We start from the raw sequence: 10017 nt of genomic DNA, 5'->3' as shown, positions 1-10017 counted from the left end.
TTCTCAATATGAATGCTCACAACTCACCCACCCCCACCCACCCACCCCCTCTGTCTCTCTCTTCTCTCTCTGTGTCTCCCCCTCTCTCTATCTCTCCCTCCCTCTCTCTCTTTGTGTCTCCCTTTCTCTCTCTCTCTCTCTCTCTCTCTCTCTCTATGTCTCCCTCCCTCTCTCTCTCTCTCTATGTCTCCCCCTCTGTCTCTCTATGTCTGCCCCCCTCTCTCTCTGTCTCCCTCTCTCTCTCTCTCTCTCTATGTCTCTCTCTCTCCTCTCTTTCTCTCTACGTCTCCCTCTTTCTCGCTATGTCTCTCCCTCTCTCTGAAACAATCAGACCTTTGTTCGTATGCTCACATCTCCCCCTTTCCCCCCATCCCCCTCCCCCTCACCAATTTCTCACTGCTTGCTGGTCACTAGGTTGAGTCAGGCAATTGCTTACCATGATGTTGAGGAAAAGAATCCCACTTTTCTTTTGTTCCCAACAAGATAGAAGCTGAAGATAAGAGAGAAGCTTTTGCCAATAACACAAAGCGGGTAAATCAGGAGGCAGTTTTTCCCCCAAAGGGTAGTTTGGGGAAATCTGGAACTCTCTCCCTCCCCCAAAAGGCTGTGGATGTTGGAACCATTTACATTTTCAAGGCTGAGGTGGATACATGTTTATTAGATCAGGGTATTAAGGGATATAATAATATTGTGGAGTCCTGCAGCTCAGTGGTTAGAGCACTTGCCTTCCAAGCGAGACACCTGGGTTCAATTCCAGGCAGGAGAAACCTTGGGCAAGTTTCCTTACTCCACACACCTAATAATAATCCCTCCAAAACAAAACAATTGGCTGCCGCGTTTCGCCCACAAATATACGGTCAATTCACTTTACAGTCTATTCTGTGAAGTGCTTTGAGACGTCGAGAAGACGTGAAAAGCGCGATATCAATTGCAAGAGTTATTATTAAGGGATATGAGGCAAAGGCGGATAATTGGAGTTGAGGCACAGATCAGCCATGATCTTATAGAATGGCGGAACAGGCACAAGGGGCTGAATGGCCCCTTCCTGTTCCTATGTTTATGCTGACATAACCACGCGCACACTGACGCACTAACACACTCGTGTTCACCGATGTACATGTGCATGTGCACGCGTTTGTACACACCGACACACACACGGGGGGGAGAGTGGGACTGAACTAGCATGTTCGGAGAGCCAGACACACACAATGGGTCGAATGGCCTCTTCTGTGCTGTAAAACTGTATGTATGGGGAGTTGGGGGTGTGGGGGTGGGGGCAGCTTCCTTGAAGATGATCTGTGGAGAGTGTTTTGGGTGAGCCAGGCATCTGACATGTGTGTCTTGTCTGCAAAATACACAGTCAGCTCACTTTACAGTATATTCTGTGAAGCGCTTTGAGACGTCAAATGCAAGGATTATTATTATTAAGAGTATCCAAAGTGGACTGACAGCTCCACATGTGTGTACACCATCTACACGTGGAAATTGCCCAATGACCGGAATGGAATACACACTCTCGCTCTGTCTCTCTCTCTCTCTCTCTCCCTTTCTGTCTCTCACTGTCCCTCTCACTATCTTTCTCTCTCTCTGTCTCTGTCTGTCTCTCTCGCTCTCTCTCTCCCTTTTGGAGAGAGGAGATCGCTGGTACTTACTGTCGAGTAGTATAGAGACTGTTTTTATTTTACAGGCAAACGTAAGGGCTATTTGCTCAGCAGGATCCCACTCATTGATAGTGGGGGGTGGGAGAGGGAATTGTTGGCCAGGACGCCAGGAGAAACTCCCTCTCCTTTCAGCTCCAAATAACTTTCCTTTTGAGTGACGGAGCCAAGGGTTAGCAGTGTGCTTCTGGTTTGTCTTTGTGATCTGGTCACTTAATGGATTGAGCTTTGCTGCGATCAAAGCAAACTTAATGCTTCCAAGGCAGGGCGGGAGTGGGGGAGGGAGAAGGCACGGGGAGATGGGGGCGGGGGGGCTGCAATGAGACAGCACAGAGAACCCCTCACTAGCACTGAGCTGCTGAGTCAATTTACATTTGATTGGAAACAGCTTGAGGTGTTCCTGTGTCCAGTCAGCATTGCCAGCAAAGCACTGAGCTCGGAGACAGTGTGTGTTTGTGCGCGTATGGTGTGTGAGTGTATGTGTATAGGTGCGCGCGGGGGGGGGGGGGGGCTATCAAAGGTCGAACGTTTGTGTGTTTTTTCTGTTTACCTAATTCCGGAAAGTTTTAGTACGTGCGCCTAATACTTTCCGGAATTAGGTAAGCAGTATGCATCCCTCTAGGGGGAGAGAGAGAGAGAGAGAGAGAGAGAGAGAGCGTAGTCCATTCCAACAATCTATCTCCGGAATTTCCACGTGTAGGTGGGGGACATGGAATTAGATGCTCGTAAGCAACGGTGATGGGTTTCCGCATGTGTCAGTCAGCCAAAAAAACACAGTGTGTCTTTCCTGAATAGAATTTTAGACGTTTACAAGTGCGGGAAGGGGCTGTTCAGCCCATCCAATCTGCACGGGTTCTCGGAACCCACAGACCATTCAGTCCCATCGCCCTGCCCCACACACTTTATCCTTCATATACCCGTCAGCGCCTTGGGACATCCTCCCGACGTGAAAGGCGCTATACAAATGTAATCTTGTTGTTGTTGTTGTACTTCCCTCTTGAAACCCACGTTGCCCTCAGCCTCTGTGACCTGACTTAGCAAAGCATTTGTGATTCTCAACAAGTCTCTTTGTGAAAGAACTAAACTTCTCCGAAACTCTCCTTTCGCTTGTCTCGTGACGATCCTACCACAATAATAACAATCCTCGCATTTGATACAGCGCCTTATTGCTCTAATTACCCTTATTGTGCCCTATCAAATGCGATAGTGTTAATACTATTGGTAATATCGCTGTTACTGTTATTGCTCACGTCAGGACTTGCAGCTCATGTGGGCTAACGTTCCTGTGTGTGGGGCGGGTGGGGGAGGGCGGGTGGCCTGAATTATTTGGAGGTGCCGTCTTTTGAAAGAAGGGACTCTGTATGTAAGTCTCTCGGGAGTCAGTGCGTGGGTTGCAAGTTGTACATTTCTCACCACCCTCTGTGTGCGAAGAAATTGCTCTCTTTCAAGTCTGGATTAAGTTAACAAACTGCAAACTGTAATTACTTGTGAGCTTCGCTCTATTAGGTGCTCATTGAACAGCTGTTCCCATTGCGCTCAGAATCTCCCATTTCCTTCTTTAATCCTGAAACAAAAAAGGATTTAAAAATAACGAAAGGATTTGTGTGTGTTTTTTTAACACAGCGCCTCCTTGGATCATCATAATAATAATAATAATAATAATAATAATCCTTGCATTTGACACAGCGCCTTATCACGTCGTCGAGACGTCTCAAAGCGCTTCACAGGATATGCTGTAAAGTGTAGTGACTGTGTTTTGGGGGCGAAACGCGGCAGGCAATGGCACACAGCAGCGTCCCCACAAACAGTCGTTCGAATGGCTCAAACCTCCTCGTCGGCAATTGTAGTGACTGAGTCGCTATCCTGGTTGAAGAGCGCTCTACTGTACATTAAATACAAGTTGTTGTTGATGTTCAGCCACAGAACGTGACGGCCGTCATCAATAATAGTAATAATAAGAATAATAATCGTGAAAACGATAATCTGACACAGCGCCTTTCACGTCGGGAGAACGTCTCTAAGAGATTTACTGTGAAACGAAGCAACCGTGTGGGTCTTGCAGCTGAAAATTGAGGTGTGCGAGTGTGTGTGAGGAGTGGGGGGGGGGGGGCGGGGGGTGTAGTTGGTAGAGGGGATTGTTGGCCAGGACACCTGGGTGGGTGAGGAGGGAGGAGAGAAACGGGGGGGGGGGGGGGGGGATGTTTAACTCGTGCCTGATCAGGGAAAGAGGGCCTCCGTTTGCAAACGGTAGTTTATGATGCTATCACAATGAAACCAACAGCGAGGGACTGGAACTCACAACCCAGTGACATGGGGGGTGGGCGGGGGGGGCAAAGGCATGCAGATGTGTCAGCCTGGGTCAGAAGGCTGAATGAAGAAGCTCTCTCTCTCTCTCTCTCTCTCGCGCGCGCGCTCTCTCTCTCTCTCTGTCTGTCTCTTCTCTCTCTGTGTGTGTCTCTCGCTCGCTCTCTTTGTGAAACTTGCATGACGTAATGGTGCGAAGCTCTGGCTCATAAAACAGGCTGTGGGAACACGATAGCTTGTACTGTATTCCTCATGCATAGATTACTAGGTTACACCTCGCTGCACATCTCAAGTTCCCCGCAGAGCTGCTCGAAAAGAGATGGGAGTTTGGCTCCCGGTATCCTTGACTCAAACGTTCCCCCAACCCCTTCCCCCCCACTCCCTCCCCACCCCTTGCCCCCCACTCCCCCCCCACCCCCACACGCGCACACTCACTCGTTCACTTCGCAGTGTGTTTTGTGGAGACGTCGCTCAGCTCGAACAGGCTGCCGCGTTCCTCCTGCGAAATGCACAGTCACTACACTTTACAGTGAAGCCAGTCAGATGTTTCGATGTTGTAGGTCCCCCGTATCAAATTAAATTATTTTTCTTAAATTCGTGTGTACAGTACAGTACATGGCTCTGATTAAAATGCACAGACCATGACTCTGACTTTCCACTGTGTAAAATCATTTAGTGTTTATTTTATTCCCAGTGATTGATTTTCCACCCCTGTCTCTTTCTCTCCCTGTCTCTGATTTCGCTGTCTCTCTCTTTCTCGCTCTCTCGCTGTCTGCTCCCAACCCTCTTTTTGTCTCTCTCTCTGTCCCCCTATTTCTCTCTCTCTCTCTCTGTCTCTCTCTCTGCCCCCAACCCTCTGTCTGTCTCTCTTTCTCCCTGTCTATCTCTCTTCCTTTGCCCCTTTCTCTCTGTCTCTCTCTCTGACTCACCCCATCCCTGTCTCTGATTTTTTTTGGTCTCTTTATCTCTCTCTCTCTCTATCCCACTATCTTTCTGTCTCTCTTTCTCCTTGATTTTCTCTCTTCTGCGACTTTCTGTCTTTCTCTTTATCTCTCTCCCGGTCTCTTTCTGTTTGTGATGTCTCTGTCTCTCTCCCCCACCCACCCACCCTCTCTCTCTCTCTCTCTCTGCCCCCATATCTTTCTCTCTCTCTGTCTCCCCTGTCTCTCTCTCTCTTCCTCTGCCACTCTCTCTCTCTCTCTCTCTCCCCCTCTCCCTGTTTCTCTCTCTCTCTCTCCTTGTCTTTCATCTGGTGTTGACAAGGAGTCAGATTGCGCTGATCTAATCACTGGCACATTATCCTGATCAATCACCAGTAAGCACATGTGGCTGAGGTGTTTGCTATGGGTTAGGAGGTATTTTCCAGAGACCTCCACTGTGAGGTGAGATAATGTAAGAGGAATTCTGGGGGTGGAGGGGGGCAAACGTCTCTGAGAACGACACAGTTTTGCTCAAATTCCTCCAATTCCACTGTTTTGGTCTCGAGCTGTGTATGAGCTCAGAATCCCCTAACTCATTTTCTCCGCTCAGTGACCAGCAAACGATTGCTCATCTCGTCGAACACAGGGGAACCGAACTGGTGTGAGCGTGGAATCCCCCCCCCCACCCCTCCCTCCCCCTCCTCCTTGGTCCCCCTGGTTTAATTGCCAGCGGCTGATGTAAAAACAGGCGCCGGTCGGGCTGGGGGTTAACCTCATGTCACACTTTTCCCCGCAGATGTGTTTTCGCCCACAAAATACACAGCAGTCACTCACTCCACCTTACAGTTATAATCTGTGAGGCGCTTTGAGTCGTCTCAACGACAGGATAAGGCGGGCACTACGTCAAATGCAAGGAATATTATTATTAGATCATCTAACCGGGTCTCTATTCACGTGGGCTCACAATCAATCTCTCTCTCTCTCTCTCTCTCTCTCTCTCTCTCTCAGTTTGACTTCACTTTGAATTAACAATAAACAGTACGACAGCACTCGCTGAAGACTGAGCAAAGAGACTGAGTAACTGTCACTTTCCCCCACTCTGTGCTGTTTCTGATCTCAGCCCTCAGGCGGGGGAAGGGGGCGATGGGGTGGCGGGGGGGCAGTGAGAGGTTGAGACCTCGAGGGATTTGAGGAGTGACAGGGACAGACTCACGGTGCTGAGGGACAGGGTGGATTTGTGACCTGAGGTTAATAAGTCTCCTTCACTCCCTCTCTCTCTCCAGGTTATCTCTGAGGATCGAACCAGGAAACAGCTCTCCCCGTCTGGTCTCCTCCAAAGAGGATCTGGCAGGTAATCACAGCGTTCAGCCATTACCCCCAACCCCCCCACACACTGTCCCCCCCACCCACACACTGCCCCCCCACACACACTGCCCCCCCACACACACACTACACCCCCCATCACACACTGCCCCCCCACACATACACACACTGCCCCCCCCACACACACACCGCCCCAACACACAGTGCCCCCCCACCCACACACACACACTGCCCCCCACCCACACACACACACTATCCCTGCCACACATACACTACGCCCCCACCACACACACACCCACACACACTGCCCCCCGCACACACACTGCCGCCCCCCCCACACCCCTCCACTATGATCACAGCCCACAGCAAACCATGCAACAAGCTGTACAGTGCTCAGGGCACACCTGGATTGAGGGGTGTGTGTGAGTTTGTGGGGAGGGGGAATCATATGGGGTATGGTGGGTGGGGTGGGGGGGGGGGTGATGTAACTTGCCGTGAGCAGTGCCGAAAGCCTTCGTTTCACTCACTGATGACGAGGTCCCCCCAAAAAAGTTCAACCAAAGGGGGAAAAAAATGATAGTTTACTTTCGGGGGTGAAAAACATCTCAGCCAAACTTTGCCAGTAAAACTCTGCATCCTCCCCGTTTCATGAAAGAAAATGAAATGAAACGTGGACCTACTGTAGGTCCACGTTTCATTTCATTTTCTTTCATGAAGCGGAGAGGATGCAGACAGAGGCTGTGTTTTTTTTTCCGAGCCTCCAAACCTGTCAGTTCAAAGCGCAGGCAGCGGAAAATCGTGCGACTTTCGAGGAGACACTTACAGGTATCCAAATATTTGTCTGGCGTTTCAAGTCGTTCACAGGAGCGTACGTGTACGTGTCTGGGAAAAAAAATTTTTTTTTTTGACGCACACACACACCTCCTTTACAGGAGTTTACACACAACTGTGTATGTTCATTAACTTCCCTCGCTCTCTCCCTCTCCCCCCCTCACACACACACACACACACACACACACCTTACACCTTCCCCGAAACCCCCCCCACCTCACTCTCTCCCCACAGACGCGCACACAATCACAACCACACACTGGAATCCCCTCTCCCCCCCCCACACACACACACACAAATTCCCCCTTCCCGACAGAATTTGTCATTGCCAATTTGCACACAGCGACATCCCACAAACAGCCACGAGGAGGTGAGTGATGGAGTTTATCTATGGGATTGTTGGCCATGACACCAGGAGAGAGAGGGAGAGAGAGAGAGAGAAACTCCCTCCCCTGGTCCCACAGCGCCAGGAGATCTTTAACATCCACCCGAAAAGGCAGACGGGGCCTCGGTTTTAACGTCTCATCCGAAGGACGGTAACTTTGACAATGCCGCTCCCCCCCCCCCACCCACCTCGTACTGTTAGCCTAGACAATCAGCTCAAAGTCCCCGACAACAACAACAACTTGCATGTATACAGCTCCCTTCACACCTAACACAAAAAGGCTGGGAGGAGGGGGGACAAGCTTAAGGGGGGGGATGAGTTCCAAAGTTTCGGGGCGTAAGTGGCTGAAAGCACGGCCGCCAATGGTGGAGCGGAGGGGGCGAGGGACAAGTTGACAGTGGGGTGTGTAACTGAACCCACAACCTTCTAAGTGAGAGGCGAGAGAGCGACCGACCGAGCCTCGGGCTGGGAACCTCGACCGTCCTGGATAGGGATGGCAGTAATGACCAGGCAGCGTGCGAGTGAGTTGCAACGGGCGAGAGGCTCAGAGCTGCCTCCCTGACAGAGTGAGGCAGTTCCGTTCCAACTGGATGAGCCAAAGGAAAGGTGGAGTCAGGAGCTGGGGGCTGGCTCGGGGGCTGGGGGGGGGGGCTGGCAAGGGGTTTGGCTGAGGGTGTGGGGGGGTGAGGGGAATCTGGCTGAGGATTTGGTGGGGCGGGGGGGGGGGGGGCTGCTGGCTGGTGTTACAGGAAGGCTGCAATTACTAGGAACAGTGTCAAACTTCGGGCTTGAGAAAACATATCAGGTTAAACCCTATTTCCAGACACGTTCATAAACACAGTGTGTTGGAAAGGACGAGCTGTTTCGTGAACACACACCACCCCCCCCCTCCCCGCCCGCCCCCCGTGCCAACCAGCCATCAGGAGACTGAGGGCACCTCGCCATGTAACTGCCAGGAGACGTGCAACAGTGAGCCTGGCACAGTCACTGCCTCGTGGCAGGAGCAGCTCACCATGAAACGGTTTCTGAGCGAACGGACAAAGTGGAAAAAAGGTTACGACTAAATGAAGACGTCTCTGTCACAGGTGGTGGGGGCGGGGGGCGGGGGGGGGGGGGGGGCGCGGAGAGGGGCCTCTGGCTCTTCACATCAACGTCTTGTGTCGCTTCATGACAATTGTCGCCCCGTGCCCCCCCACCCCCCCACCCCCCACCACACACACTACAACAACAACAACAACAACTTGCAAGATCTCCGAGCACTTAACGGTGGCGTAGCACGGAGCCCGGGGAGGGGGAGGTGATCCTCGGCACGGTCCAAGTGGAAGGTCTTCACGCACACACAAAACACGCATGCGCAAGACACGCACGCGCAAAACACACACGCAGAAAACACGCACGCGCTAAACATAAGACTGTAAGACTCCTTCCTAATGTGAAAAAGTCCTCAAAATATTTCACAACAACAAATGACATTTACACAGCGCCACACAAACAACAACAAATGTCTTAACAACAAATGACATTTCAGGTGGGGAGGACGCCCCAAGGCGCTGGACAGTCATGGATTTGGACCAGTTGGGATCTGGAGGGGTGGAGGGCAGGGAGGATGGGGGTTAGGAGCGTGACCGACTAGCACAGTATTGGGCTTGTGATCGGAGAGAGAGAGCGTCCTTTGACTGAGGGCAATGAGAGTGAGAGAGAGGATGTAGTGTAGGATCAGGGTTGTGTTTTGGGGCTAATTTGGGGGCTGGGCTGACAGGTTGTGCCCCACCACGTCTGAGCTATTGATTGCAGCTCCTGACCAGTGGTTGACGTCACCTGGTTACCATCATAAAACTTTCCTTCTTTGTTAAAAAACACCAGCATGTTGTAATTAATCATCAACATAATAATCTTGGCATTTGACACAGCGGCTTTCACATCCAGAGGTGCCTCAAGAAGTCCCGTAGCGCAGTGGTTAGAGCGCTCGCCTCGCAAGCGAGAGGATCCGGGTTCGATTCCCGGGCAAGGCGAAAATTTCCTTACTCCACACACACGCCTCTGTTTACCAGCAGTAAGTAGGAACCCGGTTGTTGAGTCGATTGGCGGATCACTTTCCGGGGTTAATAATCCCTTCCCCTCAAAAGAAATGTCGTCACTTGATTCCACGGTTGTTTGTGGGGACGCTGCTGCGCGCAATTGGCGGCCGCGTTTCGCCAATGAAACACGCAGTCACTCCACTTTACAGTGTATCCTGTGAAGCGCTTTGAGGCGTCTCAACGATGTGGTAAGTCAAAAGGCAAGGATTATTATTATGAGGGAAAGTGAGGATTCTGCAAAATCTGGAACCCTTTTGGCCACAAACTGCCCCGTTCTGGGATGTTTTCATTAATAGTTTCTTCTCCCCCTCACCAAATATTGTCAGGTCAGGGTATCAAGGGATTTGAAGCAAAGTAGGGTAAACGGAGTTGAGATACAGATCAGCCATGATCTTATAGAATGGTGGAACAGGCTTGAGGGACTGAATGGCCTCCTCCTGTTCCTTTGTTCCTGTATGTATTATATATATATAATGTATATATACGATAGCAGAGCAGAAAAGGCGAGGGATTTAAAG

At 51.0% G+C, this 10017-nt stretch overlaps 1 protein-coding gene across 1 annotated transcript in view; it reads left to right on the top strand.

Annotated features, from left to right (window-relative positions):
* Positions 1–6046: 6046 nt before the first annotated feature.
* LOC103190626 (ras-specific guanine nucleotide-releasing factor RalGPS1) overlaps positions 6047–10017 on the top strand; it is a 14380-nt gene continuing 10409 nt past the window's right edge. The window contains exon 1 of the mRNA XM_042337610.1: positions 6047–6233. The gene's annotated coding sequence lies outside the window, so the exon portion shown is untranslated. The remainder of the gene's footprint in view (positions 6234–10017) is intronic.

Source organism: Callorhinchus milii, unplaced genomic scaffold (genome assembly GCF_018977255.1).
Source record: "Callorhinchus milii isolate IMCB2004 unplaced genomic scaffold, IMCB_Cmil_1.0 Scaffold8, whole genome shotgun sequence".
In the NCBI taxonomy this organism is placed as follows: domain Eukaryota; kingdom Metazoa; phylum Chordata; class Chondrichthyes; order Chimaeriformes; family Callorhinchidae; genus Callorhinchus; species Callorhinchus milii.
This window is presented reverse-complemented; position numbering and strand designations above follow the sequence as displayed.